Source organism: Delphinapterus leucas, chromosome 5 (assembly GCF_059928025.1).
Source record: "Delphinapterus leucas isolate spDelLeu-1000000601 "Yukka" chromosome 5, BTC_Dleu_Yukka2, whole genome shotgun sequence".
NCBI lineage: Eukaryota > Metazoa > Chordata > Mammalia > Artiodactyla > Monodontidae > Delphinapterus > Delphinapterus leucas.
The window spans coordinates 83,444,304-83,463,339 of NC_143133.1; the positions used below are offsets into that span (position 1 = coordinate 83,444,304).

The following is a 19,036-nucleotide window of genomic DNA, read 5'->3' on the forward strand; positions in this document are numbered from 1 at the left end:
AAGCTAGATAAAGAAAACTCAAGAAAATTATAAATTTGTATCACTTGGAGATAATTATTAGCTTAAAAATCACAACGGTGTATTTAAAAGTAATATTTCATGATCAAATACCTTATCTCAGAAACACAAAGATCACTCAACATGTTGTACATACATGGTCTAAGTCAATAGACCAAACAGAAAAAACATATTATTACATCAATAAATATATATATAAAAACTTCTGGTAAAATTCATTTCCTATTTAAGAAATATACTCCTAGTGAACTACGCAATGAAACATATGGATAAACTCCAAATCAAAAATTATAAAGCAGAAAATTGGTGAATAGAACCACAACAAAATTAAGAATCTTAATGTTTAATAAAGATTACAAGATACAGACAAAAAGAAGACAAATTAGATAAGATATTCTCAATGTTTGTAACTAACAGAGCAGTTAAAGGAACTTCTGAAAATTCACACAACATGGAGCTGGACAAGAAGAACCTCAGAGAACTAATGGGCAAAAATATGAACAGAAATCCACAGAGAGGGACAACCAAAAGGCAAATAAGATGGTCAAACTCATTAAAATTAGAGAAATGCAAACAGAAGCAGCAATGGAATATAACTTTCCTCCCAGAAATTTGGCAAAAATAAAACATCTAATAACATAAGTATAGGCAGATAAGTGGGCATTCAGGAATCTTCATACACTAAAGGTGTAAGTGATGATTGATATATTCTCATTCTAGGGAGTAATCCAGCAATATTTAGTCAAATTAGATAAACACGTACTCTTTGTTTCAGATGTCCTTGTCCTGGTTATATATGCCAAGGAAATTCCTACACAAATCCGTAGAGACAAATTTAATGATGTTCACACACACTGTTTGAGTTAGTGGGGTTTTGAAGGCGATCTGGGTGACCCTCTTGGGGAAATAGACAAGTAAATATGTTGGATGCAAGCTAAAGAATGTAAGTTATATAAACTATATATAATTATATATATATATTTCACAAAAACACATAGAAATAAAAAAGAATATACATTTAAAAAATTAGAATGATTCCCTAAGTGGAACTGAAAAATGGAAAAGACTGGGAATATATTCATAAAGCCATATTGCATAATGCTGCTATATTGTCAAGAACTCCGAGTATTAAACTTAATTCTCTGTACCTGAAATTTTCTCTCCTTTATCTAGCTAACTATAGTTTAGAACATTTTCTAAATATAAATTAATGAGAGAATTTCTAAAGAATATCTGATATTTTTGATATATTTGTATATATTTGATATATGTGACAGCATAAAGATTTATAAACTGTCAGAAAAAAATGACAAACTGAAAACAATCTTTGCAATAAATATAGCAGATGTAGATTTAACTGCATTGATATCTAAGTTTTTATATATGTAAGTTTTTACATATCAATAAATAAGTACAGTTTCTCTCAAATGCATGTAAGACATTAATAGCCTATCCACATACAATAAATATAAATGCCAATAAACAGATTAACAATATCCAATCTCATTCAAAGCTGTGCAAATTAAAAAGCAGTGTGGTATTTTGCACTCAGCAATAAAGATATAAATTTCTATGATACTCAGTGCTTGCTAGATGATAGTGAAACAAATTAACTAATAAACCATATGCAAGTTGTGGAATGGCTAATATCAAGCATAAATATCTAAAAGATCCTATGATGAGCAAAAATGAAGGAGATCAAGAGCTGTGACATGAAATTTCGTCAAATGGAAACCAGAAAAAAAAGAAAATAAAAGAGTCCTCATCTCTCTGTAAGTAAATAAAGAGGTTTGTTGAATAAACATTTTAAAAGTGAAGAGTCAAGATTTCTAAAATGAGCAGTCTCCAGTTATTCCTCATGTCTGTTCACATGCTAACTGAGGAAGTTTCTGGGAGCTGTGTCCTACAAAAAAAAAAAAGGCTTATATGGAGTACAAAGCCTCTGCAAAAAAAGCTTACAGGTAAAGAGATGTCCAACTCATAAAGGGCTCATATAATCAAATATTAAAAATTTGAGGGATATCTAATGAATTGGCAAAATGCTGACAATACATGAAGTTAAAATATAGGCATTAAAACAAAAACAAATAAAATAAAACCATTTCATTATTTTCCTATTTATTTGCTTGTGTATTCATACCAAATATTAAGTCATTATCTATGAGTGGTAGGCTGATATGCAATTTTTGAGTCTTTGCTAATTTCTTTAGTTTGAAAGTTTTCAACCATGCAAATATATTTAAGAAAACATTTTAAGAAAAGTCTGCTCACAAAAGCCCGTGAAATGAAGAACACAGTCAAACTTGAGTGCTGTTAGTTGACTTGTGTTCCAAATTTGGAGTGTCCAGTTCCCACTGGACACTGGTGGTGGAGATTAAGTGGCCTGGGGAGGATCTCTGGAAACCAGAATTTGTGAAATGAAGATTGGACTTGGGGAACAAGGGCAATGCTTATGTTTATAAACCATCTGAGAACAAAATCCTTTTTAAATAAAAAAAAAAAAATTGAAAAAACTTTTCTTTACAAAAAAAATTGTCAATGCATTTCTTTTTAATTTGTGGTTTTAAAATGTTATAAAAGAGGACTATAGTATCTTGGGACATTAAAAGTAAGACATGCACCAAAGTTTTGCTAATAAGGCACAAGAGTAGTGAGTGACAGGCAATTTCAAAACCAAAATGATTACATTTTTTCACATAGTTCTCATAGCTTCACCACTGTCACATTTTCAGAGAAGCACCTAATTTTTAGAGTTCCTGCCAGCTTCCTGCATTTTGCTTTATTTCACCTGACAAAACTAGTATTTACCTGAAGTGTTAGGAACAGTTTCACAGTAGTAATTAAGGAAATGTAATGAACAGAGGTTGGTGGCAAAACACTTTATTACTGATTCTTGTCATGTCTTTTCATTATATATTCAGCTTATAAGCTTAGAATATTATTGGCATTTATGAATTGAATAGGATCTCTAATAAAAATCACAATGCTTAGTAATATCTCATAAACAAAATTCATTGTATTTTTCAATGAAAACCATTTCTTAATTGTGAAAATCCCAAACCTGAATTCAGTACTTTAAATATCATCAAGTAGTAACATTTTCTTTTAAGTCATTTCCCTGCTTTCTTCAAGTTAACGTCAGGAAACTTTTTGCTACCTGTTATTTCACCTTCCTTTCTCTCTCTCTTCCTATGTATATATATATATACATATATATGTATATATGTGTATATATATAGTCACATATATGTATATATGTGTATATATGTGTGTATATATATATATCACAGTCTATATTTGCATAACAACACTGCCAATAATCAGAAATGGGGAAAATGAGAATATATGGTAAATGGTTAGCTAAATTGAAATCATCAAGTGTGGATGAGACATATACTGAAAGATACCTTATACCATATGATAATGGAAAACCTGAATTTAGTAAAAACCACAGAAATCGTAATACATTTTATCTGAGTACTTTGTCAAGTATGCATCTTTTGTGAACCTCAGTATCTTCCTGAATAGCAGGTTTAATGGTAATAATGAACATATCTCAGGATTGTTTTGGAGATTCAGAAAGGAAAAGAGATAGAACATATATAGGATATAATCTATAAAGTTGTACTGAATAAATTACATTGATCTGATTGTGTATAATAATATCCTAAATGGTGTCTCTACCTCTGGTCTTGCTACCCAGTATTACCCCCACTATATACTCCCCTCTGAACTTCTGGTGCTAAATAAAATATCTATGTCTTATATATCTATGTGTCTCCCTACACTGCCCAAGGTAATACTTTTCACATAGTATAGCCATAAAGATGTGTTATTTAAATCTCAAAAAATCATGTTAGATAAATTCATTGTTTGTTGTATGTTCAGACATACCTAGAGAGGTTTTGCTTCTCTACTGTCATGTCTTATTGTGTTCACGCAATAATTATTTTTTTCCACTGGCATTTAGAAAGTGTAATTAATTGAAGTAAATAGTTACAAAGCAAAAGTCAGTACTGACAGCTGCATTTTTAAAACGCTGTTGAATCAGTGTCATCTCCACATTTATCTGAAGTCAAAATGCTGACAAACTGTTATTAAATACACTTATGTATTCTAACTTTTTTTAAAGTACAATTTTATTTTCTCATCTCTCCTAGCTGCTTTGTTTTCTCCTACTACCTCTACCTTGAGTCAGTTAAGGATGGCCATGTTTCACTCAGCATTAAAGGATATACACAGACTTAGCTTAATAAATACCAAGTTGAAACCTGACAGGAATCATCTGTGCCCCTCTCCAGATTGATGGACCCTTTCCAGGAAGCTTTAATGTGCACATAAAATGTCATCTCTCTGAAATAATTTGCAGAAGATTAGTTCCATGGTGATTCAATTTGATAAGAATGGGTATTAAGAATTACCTCAGTGGACTTATTTGTACGAATCTGTCTTATTGGTCATTTCCATAAAGATCACTGAAGTGTAGATGATAAACCAGCAGGAGGAATAGCTCTCGAACCACCAGCCCCCAACCATCCCGACCTGCCAGCCTTCTGGTTGCTGAATATTTTCAGTTTGCTTAATACATATCTCTGTTACATTTATGACCCAGGATTCAAACATGCAGCTATCACTGCTGGCCTCTGGGTCTCAAATTATAGCACCTGAATACCAATTGTCTTCATCATATTTTATTTGTTTTTAAATGAGAGACCTGTACTATTATTTGTCATCTTAAAACTTACAAGCTGGAGGGAAATGTCAAAGTAGAAAATATTTTTGCCTGTGAATGGTGGAATCCTGGATAATGTTTCTGTTTTGTTTCATTATTTTGTTAAATTTTCTTTACTTTTCAAATTCACTGGTCATCAGGAAAAAAAATATAAAGTGAAACATATTTAAAATGATGAATGAATACTAATATATCAGCCAAACAGGTCATTTAAAATACCCAGAAATAATAAAACAAGGAATTCTCTCCAACCTAGAAAAGATCCACTGTCATTTTAGTTGAGACTATGAGTGTCATCAAACTATCAATCTTAATATATGAGAAAAAGTGTTAAGCAAGCAGACACATAAAGAATGTTTACACGTAAAGACACATAAAGAATATTTATCACAGTGTAGTAGCTTTTACGAACAGGATCCAAGGATCAAAGAGTAGCTTTTCAAATAACACTTAATGATTATTTTGTGAAGTTTTTGTTAACCATTTGTTTTCACCTTCTAAAGTCTTTGGAAAGAGGCTCACATTTCGTCCATTTTGCCCTTTTTCACTTCCTTATTTCTTCCCTTTGTGCTTAAAAAGACTAGTTCATATTCTTAAGACATTTACTTTTTTTTGCAACACTACTCTCTTCAAATGTTTTCCTACTTAAATGCTAAGGAATACATTGAAATAGATTCTATAAAATCAGATAAACTGAACTACAAAATGAAGTCTTTAATATGTCAGTATCTAAAATAAGAAAATGATTTTTAATACTAAACTTAAAAAAGGATATGATTAACGTTTACACAAACCTGATGGGAATGAGTACTGTGATGATGATCTTAGGTGAAAATATCGCAAAGCCAGATATCCACATACCTGTGCAGCTGAAAGCTACATAAAAGGACGAACCTGTTTTTAATTTGTGTTTACTCATTATCTTCCTAAGTATATACAGTAGAGTTAGTGCCCGAGTGTTTTGGGATTTCTCTACTAAATTTCTTACAAGAGGCCGGCAAAGTCCAACTTTTTCCAAGTGGTACTTACACTACAGCCTTAATACTTGCCCTGACCCTCTGACCACCCTCACTGTTGCAGGGAAGAGCCATTGTTGTTTCATGCTGCACTGTCCACCTCTGGGCAGCACTGCTGCTGCTGCTACTAATGGTGTGTTGCCATCTCTCTCTCAGTACCACCAACACTTCAACTAGGTTCATGTATGCCCTTCTGCGGTGTTCCACACCTCAGTGTACTAGGCACATATCTGGTACATTGAAGCCAGAAGCTAATGATTATTTATCTTTTCTTTAATACTTTGGTAAAGGTACTTTTACCCCTCACCCCAATTCTACCAAATTTTTGGTAAAACCACTGCTGTAGATTTAAATTACAGATTACTTTTTTCTTCCTAGTAACTACACATAAGTTCATGAGGAGGGCTGGTGAAGGATTCGAGTGACAAACCACATAGCACTAAAAACCACATAGCATTTCTTCTCTCCAAGCCTAACACTCTTATGGAGTCAAGTTTAATCCCACCAAATTCATCTTTACTTAAAACATTAATAAAACAATTTGTGCCAAACACTATCCTAAATACTTTATAACATTAACCTATTTAATTCTTATTCCAAATCTAAGAATCAGGTACTCTTATTAGCCACATTTCACTGATGAGAAAACCGCAGCAGAGAAAGGTTAACTTGTTCTAGGTAACACAACTAATAAAAGAAAGATTCAAGCTTCAAACCCAGGCATGCTGGCTCCAGCTCTGTGCTCTTAACTGCTCCATATTAAGGCAGGCTGCCTCTCTCTTCACGGAAAGCAACTCAGTATCTCATGTAAATATACAGCCGGTAAACCTGATCTACATTCCATGTTAGTCTGAAACTGCAGCCCCCTACGGAGACATCATGCCCTTGAATTGACTTCAGTCATACGAAATTGACCACATATATTCATCAATGCTTATCTTTTTGTTTCAAAGCGTAGGTGATTGCTCAGATGCATATTATCATCTTTTTCCTTTTATTTCTGAACATTCCTCTTCTAATTGTATTGTTTTTGTTCAATGCTAGGCAGGTAGCATAGAATAGAATTTAAGAACATGGATTTTGCAGCCAGGCTATCTGAGTATGAATCCAGACTAACACTTTTTGTGTGACCTTAGGCAATTTACTTACCCTTTTTGTGGCTCAGTTTTCCCATATGTAAAATACGAATAATAATAGAACTTACTTTTTAGGGTTAATATGTTAATTAAATTATTTTAAAGTGTGTAAAACACCCAAACAGTCCCTAGCATGTGGTAAGCATTAGGACAGTGTATGCGCTGTATAAAACTTGTATAGTCTGCTACCGTTTTTTATGCTGTTAGTTTGATCTTTGCTAATTATTGAACAATTATTATTCATACTTTTTTGTAATTCTAGAGGTGCACAGTTTATTCCCTAAGTCTCATAAGTATAATAAAACAACAACAGACTACCTATTAAACCCGTTTACTCATACATTGTTGAGAAGAAGCCGGTTAAAAGGTAAAGACTTGCCTTTCCCTTTGGCGGCAGCCATCAGGTGAGCCGAGATGGGCGCTTACAAGTACATCCAGGAGCTGTGGAGGAAGAAGCAGTCGGACGTGATGCGCTTTCTGCTCAGGGTGCGCTGCTGGCAGTACCGCCAGCTCTCGGCGCTGCACCGGGCCCCGCGCCCCACCCGGCCCGACAAGGCGCGCAGGCTGGGCTACAAGGCCAAGAAAGGTTATGTGATATATCGGGTTCGCGTGCGCCGCGGTGGCCGCAAACGCCCGGTCCCGAAGGGCGCCACCTGCGGCAAGCCCGTCCACGATGGCGTCAACCAGCTCAAGATTGGCCGGAGCCTTAAGTCTGTTGCCGAGGAGCGAGCGGGGCGCCACTGTGGGGCCCTGAGGATTCTGAATTCTTACTGGGTGGGTGAAGATTCTACGTACAAATTTTTTGAGGTTTTCCTCATTGATCCCTTCCATAAAGCTATTAGAAGAAACCCTGACACCCAGTGGATCACCAAGCCAGTCCACAAGCACAGGGAGATGCGGGGTCTGACGTCTGCCGGCAGGAAGAGCCGCGGCCTCGGCAAGGGCCACAAGTTCCACCACACGATCGGTGGCTCTCGCCGCGCAGCCTGGAGAAGGCGCAATACTCTCCAGCTCCACCGCTACCGCTAATATAAGTAATGTTTGTAAAATCCTTACCTAATAAACAGTTTAGGACATCCACGTCTGCTTAAAAGTGTTTTTTAATCTGTCTGTTAAAACTAGTTGCCTGCAGATTGCTTCATTGAATACATTGTCAAATTCTGAAAGTTGAAGTGCAATAATGTTTGAAGATTTTAAGTGATGGTGTGTCTTGTTTCTAATAAGGGAAAAATGCCTTTGTTTTTTGCTTTATTAGGCAGTTGATATGTCCGTGTTTAAAATGCTGTTTGGTAACAATAGGTGTAAAATTCTGTAAAAGAGGAGCGCAGAAACTAGCCATGTAGATTTGTTGGTGCATGTGATGAAACCTACAGCTTTATTGGGGTGATGCAATGCTCTGCTGGTTTACTCTAAAGTGGCTGTTTTATGGAATTTGGCAAGGAAAAACTTTAAATTGGGTTTTCCTTGGAAATGTGAAGGATGTCGTGATCGTTTATCATGATCATAATGCCGAAAAATAAAGTTGACTAGGGGCCACGTTTTTAGACTTAATTTGCTACTCCATATATGTAACTGCTGCTGCCAAAAGGCAGAAAGTAAAGGAATGCCACCATTTTTTAAGAGAATTAAATAAACCTGTTGCAAGATGTTTCTCTTACAAATTGAAACAAATCCTGGTTAACCTAAATTAAATTGCCTTGACCTCGATGGTACCACTGAAGTTCCCATAAAAGGTGGGAGCTCCTGGTTCAATCTCGTGACTCTGATCTGTAGAATACTTAACTTCATGCAAAATAGTCATGGTATTTACACTAGTGTATATTGAAAGTGATGGAAATTGAACATTGGGTAAATGAGGAGGGAGTTTTTAACCCTAAGGTTTGTAAGCTAGTGATGCTACGATTGTGAAATTGCTGTTCATAAGGTCCCTTTCAAGTGTGGGAGGATAGAAGGGGCTTGGATCAAATTTTTAAATGTTTTATTTTTAGTATTAGTTTGTGACCCATTATGAAATCTAAGCCACCTTGGGGAAAATTGGGTTGGTTTTATTTAAAAGTAACATTGCTAAGTCTAATCAGTGTTATCTTGGGTCAAGCCACTTTATCCATTCCCATAAGGCTACTAAGAAGAGTCGTGTAGTTGGTGTCAATACAAGTTCAGTTGGTTTCCGGAAAAAAAAAAAAAGGTAAAGACTTAAAAACTGGAATATAACACAATTTTTTCTGGGTTGGTGATAGCTCTAATTCTGTGTAATTCCACCCAGACTTTAGATTTCTTTCTAATTATATGGGAAGCACACCACTAAATTACAGATATTTCTGAGAGTAAAATACCAATGAGATATTGGAAATTTTGATGGACTTTTTAAACTTTTTGGCTAATACACACATAGACAAAGAATCAAACATATTTAAATATTCCAAAAACAATAGCTCATGGCTCATATTTCCATGCATTTTAGCCACTTAACATATAATTGGTTGACTTTTGAAACGACAGGCCAAATCATTTATACTTTTTTCATAGCGTATGTAAACATTGGTATAGAACATTTAATTTCTCATGGAGATATTATTGAGTGGTATTTTAAAACTCTGATAAAGTAATAGGATTTGATCACATGTTATTACTAATATGTTTACAAACTGAGGTCAAATGTAAGATGATTAGTCAAATTATAGCTAATATTGTTATAATCCTGTGCTATTTAGAAATGTCAACTGAGCAGTAACTTAAAAAAATTGACACTCCATTTTCTTATCTTTCTTTTAAATGTCATACCAAAGAGCTAAATAGATGTGGGCCAGAGGGTATTTTGAGTTGTTTTCAGACTAAGGTTTTTATATACCGAAGTCAGTATGTATTTTGGCCTCATTTATGTGATAACATATCACCTTATTTCAAAGAAACTTAGAATGCAAACAAGTTGAAACAGAGCATAAGAGAGAACGATCTAAAGATGCTGACAGTGAAAAAGATGAGAGAGCTTAATGCTTCCAATACTGGTTCCTAGGCCACTCAAGCTCCTATGTCAGTTCCCCAATGTACATTCAACTGGATAGGCTTGTAGAAGCCATTGTCCTTTGGTATGTCCTTTATTTTTTCATATTATTCAACACTTTCAGATTCAGGTTTCAGATTCAGATTCTGGCTCTGAGAGCTCCTGACATACATTTACCAGATTTCCATGAGTAATGGAACTCCCTTTATTCATGCAACATATATTTATTGAAATGTTAGTAACTGACAGTCTCTGTGCTGGGTTCTGAGATAGTCCCTACTATAGAAATGCTTATAGATCACTGAGGAATATATACAAGTTCACAGTCACAGTCACTGTAATAACTTCATGTCAGAAATATCTATAAGATGTGATGGAAGCTCATGGGAGTGGTTCCCAATTCAGAGGGGGGCACTTAGAGGAGGAATCTGGAGGAAGGAGAGACAACTCACCTGAGGTCTGAAGTACTGACAAGAGTTAGTTGAGAGTCTAAAGAGTGTAGCTGAGAGTCTGAAGAGTGTACTATCAACAAACACATGCTTTGGAGTAATTGAATCTCAGTTCTACCAACAATAGGTTATGTAAACTTGGCAGGGAAACCATACAGAGTTGTGCAAGGTGTCCATTATACCATGGTCTCTGGTTGAGGGAACAAGTCATGATGAAAACCAACCAAAGCTCTAGTTACTAACCCAAAGGCCATGGAAAGACCTGTGACTGCTTAGAGAGGACACATTTTCTAATTCACAGGGACACTAGGGGCTAAAGACAGATCCGATGTTGGTTTAGTGACTTAACTTCATTAGCCCTCCATTATCTAAAATGTAGGTTATAATGGTAACTATTATATTACATAGTGTCATGAAGATTATATGAAAAAATTCCTATAATTTGCTTTGTAGCTAGGAACAGAACAATAAATGGTATTGTCATCACTAGAAAAGATGAAAATGGGAAGATAAACATAGATAAAAGTCCAACACCAATATCCTTCCACATTGAAGTCTTACAATATGAAAAAGAAAAAAAAAGATCAAATATTCTGAGATATGGGACAATCACAAACATGAACTATATCTGACACCTTGAATTTAGAATAAGTTACTTTACACTAGATGAACATTTTTCTTTACTTCTCTATTTCTTCTTTTTACCTTCTATCCACATTTTATTTCTTCTTCTCACTTTCTGTTTCTTCTCCTTTTCCCTTTACATCCAGTCTACGACAGTGACCTACCAGTCTTGCTCACGAATGTTGCTAGCAGCAACTGAAAGGTGTCAAAACACCCAAACATCCACATGGCTAGCCACTGAACTTTTTTTTTGTGTGTGTGTGGCACGCGGGCCTCTCACTGTTGTGGCCTCTCCCATTGTGGAGCACAGGCTCCGACACGCAGGCTCAGTGGCCATGGCCCACGGGCCCACCCGCTCCACGGCATGTGGGATCTTCCCAGACCGGGGCGCGAACCAGTGTCTGCTGCATCGGCAGGCAGACTCCCAACCACTGCGCCACCAGGGAAACCCTGAACTTTTTTTTATATACATGGCCTTGAATCTGCTAATAGATAAATACTTTAACTTCCATTTTAATTTTTCAAAACAAGGTAGAGAGGATGATATTTTAAATATCATACACTTTGCTTCTGCTGATTATGTTTCTTCCTCCTGAGCTACTCAGACCAGTACCAGTGCCAAGGAGATGACTCTTTTTGATTAGAAAATAAATGGAAATTGAAGATCTGTCACAATATATCCAGGAGAATTGCACAAAGCAAAATATTCTTCAACTCTGGGATGAAAGGATGAGCTCCCTCTGTGATCATCACTTCTTAGGATTGAAGAGTTCATGGTTGTATGTATGGTTTGAAATTAAACTGAGCTCAAAAGTGTGAAAGAATTTTTTTTTTTTTTTGCTATTTATCTCCCAGAGAGAATAAAAGCTAAAAGGAACATAAAAGTGGGATATTTATATTACTGTGCAGCATAACTCACTAGTAATAGATTAAGTAAGCAAATAACAGTGGTTATTAATAATTTCTTATATCATTATGTTAGTCAGAAGTCCATAAAATTAAAACAGAAAAATTATCATGATTTTAGTCTATATATTTTGATCTTTAGTCTTCTGTTTTATCATTATTATATTCATGCTCTTGAGTGTATATGAATACTTCCTAAATATATTATTAGAGACTATGACAAATGGCTCATTTATGTAGAATGTTAAATAAAAATAACAGGGAATTTGGAAACATCTTCATAGTAAATTAAATGGTGAGTGGAAAAAAAGTATATCTTTTAGGGAACTTCTAAAAACTTTATTCTAAGATACAAAAACAAAGTACTATTCATCAAAAACATATCATGTCATGGTGGAAGATTACACATATCTCCTGCAAGTTTCTGCAATGGAAAATATGAATTGGTAAGAAACATATTACCAGCATGGGAATTCAGATAGTAAATTTTGTCTTTATTTTACAGCAGTGAAAACTTCTCATCAAATTGAAAATTAAATTAGAAATTATTATCAAAAATAGAACACAAGTCCTTACTTTTGGTATATAACTTTCTTACTCACCTTCAGTCAGTCATTCAGTGTTTCAGTCATGATCTTTTAAGGCTATATTTCAAATCAGCGTTTATCCAAAAATAATGTTGTACCAATTATTTTATCTAGTTTCTCAACTCCAATACTTTTTCTTTCCTTCCTGCATTTTCCCTTACAAATTTATATAAAGATTGTTAGTTAATTTTACATTGAGCCTTTAGGTTGTATGATATTCAGGTGGGATTGTGACTAAACAAGAAGAGGAAGAATACGGATACTGTGACTGGGACCAAGAGATGAAAATCATGATCCTTGGGAATTTACATCTACCCTTTCTGGGGAGAGGGTGAGAGAGACAATTTGTACCAAGGAGAATTACATTTTGTTAGGTGGAAACATATTGTTTGTATTTGTCATAACATATTTATAGGACGATGTACTCCAAAGATGAGTAGCCGAAAGAATGTACTGGTTATTTGACAATTTTCTCTCAACTCCAAATAGAAGGTAATAGAAGTTGGAATGAGGAGAAGGATATACTTCCAACTCTTTGCTCGCTATCCCTGATAGTCTTGCCCAGCGGTAGCTGTTTCTTCCAACAGCTGCAGGTGTTTCTCCTCAGCTTCTTTTGACACTTTTGGAAAGAGTCTCATCATTCTTCCTTAGTAGGACCATTCACACACAAATTACATTTTGTGTAAGTTCTAGATCATCGGTGCCCTTGCTCAGAGATTCTTGATCTGACAATCTAACCTCTTCCTTTTGTTCTCCCAGTCCTGCTTTTTTGCAGTTATTATCTCTGGGTTATTTCTGTGCTCTTTTTTGCTCAGACAGCCTTCCAACTGCTTTATAACAAATTCTCTATATTAAATATCTTTTGTTGAAATACCTGGTGTGGTTTCTGTTTTCCTGTTGGATCTGAATCAGTAGAAATACTGAAACAAATAGGATAAATTAGGAATTTGAGATTAACTGATACACACTACTGTATAGAAAATATATAAACAACAAGGAATTACTGTATGGCACAGGGAACTATATTCAATATATATATTCTTTTTCAGGTTATTTTCCATTATAGGTTATCACAAGACAACTGAATCACTTAGCTGTACACCTGAAACATTGTAAATCAACTATACTTGAATTTTAATTTTTTTTTTTTTTTTGCAGTACACGGGCCTCTCACTGTTGTGGCCTCTCCCATTGCGGAGCAACAGGCTCCAGACGCGCAGGCTCAGCGGCCATGGCTCACGGGCACAGCCACTCCGCGGCATGTGGGATTTTCCCGGACCGGGGCACGAACCCGTGTCCCCTGCATCGGCAGGCGGACTCTCAACCACTGCGCCACCAGGGAAGCCCTAAAATATTTTTTAAAATTTTAAAGTGGTATGTACACTTTAAAAGTGTACATAGTTTATGTTAGCCCCTTTACCAGTATAATTTGTTTTACTACCCTTCATTTTTCTATCTGTATCTACTTTGATTTATACATTTGTACATTTAATAATGCAACTCATTAAATCTTTTGGGGGTGATAATTTAATATATAAATACATGAATAGCATCCTCAGTATCTCAAAAGAACTAATGAAGTGGGTCCATTCATATCAAAAGAAGGTGGAGGTCATGCACAGGGTTGTTATTCTCTAGTGAGAATACTCATTATGCCTCATTAAAATTACAGCTCTTGTGGCCTTTTAGTGGTCAGGTAAATAAACTCTCTCCAGCTCCTGAAACTGGAATAGCTCTGTAACTAAACTCATTACCCTCCTCTTCCCTAAGTCACCCCTATCTTATACCATCCATAATGGGTTTTTTCTACTAAACAATATAACTCCAGTATTTTCAAACAATTTTAATCACTCAGTTGGATTACTGTTACCCACCTTTTTCTTCAAATATTGTATCCAATACATCACCCTTGTGTATTTCTATTTTTATATCTATTTGTTCATATTTATTTTAATTTAACAATGAACTATATGTAACCTATATGTAGCCTTAAATATTTCTTTTTAAAATACCAGTTTTCTTCTGTTTTAGAACTTTTACTGTCTTAAATTAGAGCCTTCCCATGGTTGCCTAATGCATATATACACTGCTACAAGATTCTTAAAATTAAAAACAAAAAGTTTGCTTTCTATTTTTAAACTTTTGATATTTCAGTTTTACCTATTATTTAATACCTGACACTTTCAGCCCACTTTTGAAGTTTTCCAAAATCAGACCTGACTCTAAGAAGACAACAATAACTGCTTTTCCCAAGCCAAACCTACTTCTGTAGCCTAACCTTTCTTCTCATCTCTTAGTCCTTACTCCTAACAAAAAAGAATATGTTCTCCAGGTTTGGGGACTCTTTCTTCTTCCATTATCTATAATAAAGCAATACATTTTCTCAAAGACAATCTAAATTATCACTTTCTGTAACATCCTTTATCAAAATCCATCAGTCACCATAATGATCCTATAGGATTTATTTTCTTTATTATGCATTTGATTACTTAAGTACATGTGGCTTTGTCATTTTTCCACTTAACTTTATCTTCAGTTTCTCATCTCTCTACCTTGGTGGAAGCACCTAAATGGAATTTTTGGAGGTAATTATTTTTTACATTTACATATCCTCTCAGTGATTAGTAAAATACTCTATGTATAAATTGTTCCTAGTAAATATTATTTGCAAACTGTTCTTATATGTTTCTAATGTATTTACTACTAACAACATTTGACAACAACTTAATTAATTTTGTTCAGGTATTCTTTAATTGTAATTGTTTGGAATGGACAGTCAAATATTTGGAAATAATTTTTTTTTAAATCAAATTATCAAATGAAAATTCACAGTAAGTGGTCTTCCAAATGTGCTTTTGGGAAAAAAAAAATTACCATATGGTTCTAACAACAACAAAATCCAATTCCAGACAATTTTATGTGCCTAACAGATTGGAGTTTTATCACAAATATGTTGGTTACCTAATGAATTCATTAGAGTGTGATTAACTTCTGGATTGTAGCAAACCTGTTTATGTATGAAATTATGGTTTGGAATGATCTTCACTTGTTGGCTTGTGAATAAAATAATTTGGTTTGTATACAGAAAATTCAACGTGCATATGGCATGAATGCCACTTATAAAAATATAATTCATAGGAAATGGATAGTGTGAATTTATGGTGACTTTGTAAGTTGGCTGACAACTTATTTTGTGACATATGCCCAGAAGGAATGCTTTATGTAGCTCATAAAAGAGGGTTTCAAATCCTAAATCTTATTTTCTCCATCGATTGCAATCAAAAGGATATGAAGCTATCTTTTTTGATATCTTTACAACTAGTTGAAATTATATAGGTAAAGGAATGAAGGATTTCTCAAGAAAAATTCTTTATATTAATAATTTCAAATAATTGTGAAGAAGCCTTTTGAAACAGTTTTTGAAACAGTCTATGTTTTTACATGTAGAATATTTGTAATGTCTGCATTACATGAACTTTAGGAAGTAATAATGAAATTAAGAAAGATCTTCAGTGCATTGAAATCTGTGAATAATTAGGTAAGACAAGGAAGGCTTTGAACTAAATGTTTACTAAGACTTTTTTCTTTTAGCAACGATTTTCTTTAGTTTCACCCATAAATGTCATTTTGGTTAGTTAATTAGAAACTACGTATTTGTAAACACTTCAATATCTGGGAATATAAAAGAAAAACAGTTCTAAAAAATTCCCTTGGGCTTCCCTGGTGGCGCAGTGGTTGAGAGTCCGCCTGCCGATGCAGGGGACACGGGTTCGTGCCCCGGTCTGGGAAGATCCCACATGCCGCGGAGGGGCTGGGCCCGTGAGCCATGGTCGCTGAGCCTGCGCGTCTGGAGCCTGTGCTCCACAACGGGAGAGGCCACACAGTGAGAGGCCCGCGTACCGCAAAAAAAAAAAAAAAAAAAAAAAAAAATTCCCCTGACAGAACACATTTTAAAATGTTTGAATTTATATTTAGCTTTTAAACTAATTATAAATCAATAATAAACATAGTATATGAATTACTGAATTTTCTAACACAGGAACTTTATTTCACTTTAAAACGTTATGTGTTGCCCACCAGCCACTATATAACTTGAACATAATCTTTGTTCCCTCATGCTCTTGTTTCTTCCTTTCTATTAGTATTGACAGTGAAGTGATTCTATCACAGTATCCAAGATATTATACACTTTTGTAAGAAAGATGTGACAAAGCAAAAGTACTTCAACCCATTTTCATATAAAAGAATGAAATAAATTTCAGTGCTTTGTTCTTACCCTCCTCATCCTAAACCCTGCCAACCAGCAAGTCCAGGAAGAACTAGAGGTAAATAATTTGGCAAATGGTAATTGAGTGCTTATTATGTGCCAAAAAAACTCCTAAATTTTAAAATGGAAAAGTACAGTGAATGTTTACTTACATAGTTTCCAAAGGTAGTAAATAATGTTGCCTCTTCAGACTTGACATCTTTCCTGGTATGTTACCAATAGTGTTAACTACTAAAAAGGACTATACTCCATATCTAGTGTTAAGTCAGAGAACTGCACAATGACTTTGGCAAAAATACAATGCCTGTTATCATGGAATGAATTATAATATTTCTGAAATAATTTAATTTTAAATATTAAATATCGTTAGCATATAACTTCTATTTCTTATTCCATTTACTGAATACCATTTAAATTGGTGGATTCAGAATTTTGTTCTGACTTGGAAATTTTGGATAAAGGATACCTGAGTGTACTCAGAAATAATACCAGATATATGACATGAAAAACAGGAAGTGGTCCATTAGTCTGAAAGTTTATGAGAATGATTGTGGCTTTAAAAAGATTTTTTTAATTTCAATTTTTTGGAGCAGTTTTATGTTCACAGCAAAATTAAGAGGAAGGTACAGAGATTTTCCATAGACCCCCATGGCCCGACATATGCATAGCTTCCCCCATTATAAACATCTCCCAACAGAGAGGTACATAGGTTACAACTGATGAACCTATGCTGACACATCATTAGCACTCAGAGTCATAGTTTACATTAGGGTTCACTCAGCGTCATACAGTCTATGGGTCTGTACAAATATATAATGACACATATTTATCAGTATAGTATCATACTGACTATTTTTACTGCCCTCAACTCCTCTGTGTTTCATCTATTTGTCCCTCCCACCCCCTCACCCCAACGCTGGCAACCACTGATCTTTTTACTGTTGCCATATTTTTGCCTTTTCTAGAATGTCATATAATTGGAATCATACAGTATGTAGCCTTTGCATGTTGGCTTCTTTTACTTAGTAATATGCATTTAAGCTTCCTCCATCTCTTTTAGTATTTGTTATTTCATATGCAATATTCAAGGGAGGGCAACTTTTTCACTGAAAATTTTAAAAGAACAAAATAGAACAATCTACACATGTATTCATAAATTCTGATGGTGCAAAGGTGATCATGATGATGGGAAAATTATGCTAAACTTAATATGGCTCTTTGAGTCATAGGCTGTCCTTTGCCCTGGGTATCTAAAAGTCACATTTCATGAGCAAGATGGAATTCTCCGGCAGATTGCTTTCAGACTTCATCTGCACTACAGGTCTTCTAGGTCTCCAAGCTTCTGCCCTTTGACCTGGAGCTGGAACATCAGCTCTCCTGAGTCTTAAGCCTGCAGAGTTTGGACTAGTCAGCCTCCATAATCACATGAGTCAATTCCTTATAATAAATATATTTCTAAATATACACACATCTTATTAGTTCCATTTCTCTGGACAAACCTAATACACCTACCTTCTCATGAATACACATTCCAAACCTGGGGTCTATCTATCTATCTATCATCTATGTATATTTGCATATATATATGAACATATATATATATATGTGTGTGTGTGTGTGTGTGACTAGAGATAGAGATATTGATATAGATATAGCCAGGATTCTTTGAACAACCCTGCCTCTAGCAGTCTGGGGGATTTCAGGCCTTTTCCATGTGACAATGCTTTGTCATCTACAAATTGGAATTGGTAAATTGTCACAAAGAAAGCTTGATAGAACCAGGCTTAAGCCATTCCATTCCCATGAGGCAATTTAAGTTAGTTATAACAAGGAAATGGAATGAAAGCACACAACGTTCCTTTGTCTTTGTTTCCCACATTATGTCATGAGAAATTCTTTCATGCCTGCCACATTGTGATATCTCTGATGGTGAATAGAGAAGCCAGTCCCTTAGTGATGCAAATGAGAATGGAAAAGTTGTAATTAGATGTCATCACAGTCAATCATCTTAGACATAAAGGAGGGAGGGAGGTTATCTCAAGGGGGAGAAGCAGTGTGTCCAGATTGTGTCCATGGAAACACAACCTCTTTGTCTACCCCTCCTCAAACATAGGGTCTGGAATCTAGGGTCAGTAACCAAAACTGTCAAGGAAAAATACTTCATCATTAGAAGACAAGCAAACAAGAGTCAGTTGTTGTATTTATTATCCCATGTTAGCTTTGGTAGGGGGAAAAGAAAACATCTTGGTAAAAATTGTTGCCTCTGACAGATCTGCCTCTTAGCTTTCTGATGTCTCAGA

General features: G+C 35.0%; 1 pseudogene; it reads left to right on the forward strand.

Annotated features, from left to right (window-relative positions):
- The first annotated feature begins 7,263 nt into the window (after positions 1 to 7,263).
- On the forward strand, positions 7,264 to 7,946 carry LOC111168127 (large ribosomal subunit protein eL15 pseudogene; annotated as a pseudogene).
- The last annotated feature ends 11,090 nt before the right edge of the window (positions 7,947 to 19,036 follow it).